General features: G+C 38.6%; 1 pseudogene; it reads left to right on the top strand.

Moving 5' to 3' along the window:
• The first annotated feature begins 362 nt into the window (after positions 1-362).
• LOC121848169 lies at positions 363-525 on the top strand (annotated as a pseudogene).
• Positions 526-1144: the final 619 nt, after the last annotated feature.

The following is a 1144-nucleotide window of genomic DNA, read 5'->3' as shown; positions in this document are numbered from 1 at the left end:
CACTTTATATAAGACATTAAAGCGAGTTCTCATCTGTCTAAATGACCTTCAGAATCTCATGGAACTATGAAAAAGGAGTTTCTCCAGGTGTCCTGGCCAACAATCCTCCAGATAAAATTGGTTATTCACTTCAACGCTGTTTGTGGGACATTGCTGTGTACAATTTGGCTGCTACGTTCATCCACAATTACAGTCACAGCAGAGTTACAAGGTTAACTGTGCCAACACCAGTATTCTGGTGGTATGTGACTGATATGCAAGTTGTTGTGTTTTGTTCTGTTGTAAATTCAGATTGTATATCCTTTCCAGTTAGCTAGCCACAATGCATGAGCCAGTGATACTGTAGGCAGTGTAACTGAGGGAAAGCTTCTTGGCCTTTTGGCTAAGATCAAGTGTAGAATCTGTTCTTATCAATTGCTTCATGGGCAATGCTCCTGCAGTTCTTCTTCTGAAGTTCAGTACTGTATCTGAGGCTCCCCATAATGCATTATGATATGATGAGCTTCTGTCAGTAGAGCTATACCTTTGGTCCACTGTTGGCTGGTGTCATGGTATTCTTATCTCTTTTTTAATGTGTGAATAACACACTCCTTTCAGGTGCGCTCTGAAAGGACCGATCCTTCACTTCTCATTTTTTTCTAAGATGCGAGCCCAGTCAGAGCGATCTCACAAGCTACCCAAAACACTTTATTTCTCTTAAATTATTCTGATTTATTAATAACAAGTGCCAGTAAACAACAACTTTCCCAAATGCGGCACAGCGATGCAGAAACAAAAACCTCTAGCACATAGGCAATACTTTAAAACTACTTTAACAATATTGAGTTAACCAGATTTTAATAAATCATGCAATCTTATACTCTTAAACCTATTGAGCCTCGATAAGCAAAGACCGCTTGTGAAACACAGAAGAGATAATTTGATCAATATTTATCTCTTCCAGGAAGAGTTTAGAATCTGAGTGACGTTAGTGGGATTAGTGGTGGTAGATCCATCTCTGACTCTTACTCTCTTCCCCGAATTTAGCTAAACTTCCCTTCTTTATCCCCCAATTTAGTCTATGTGACTCTTATAACCAAAAATGGAATTGAAAGGTTATTTTATGCAATCATAATTCCATTTTTGATTAACCAAGCATGTTCCC

Source organism: Callorhinchus milii, unplaced genomic scaffold, assembly GCF_018977255.1.
Source record: "Callorhinchus milii isolate IMCB2004 unplaced genomic scaffold, IMCB_Cmil_1.0 Scaffold2, whole genome shotgun sequence".
NCBI classification, from domain to species: Eukaryota; Metazoa; Chordata; class Chondrichthyes; order Chimaeriformes; family Callorhinchidae; genus Callorhinchus; species Callorhinchus milii.
Note: the sequence above shows the minus strand (reverse complement) of the source record. Positions and strands in the feature narration are given on the sequence as shown.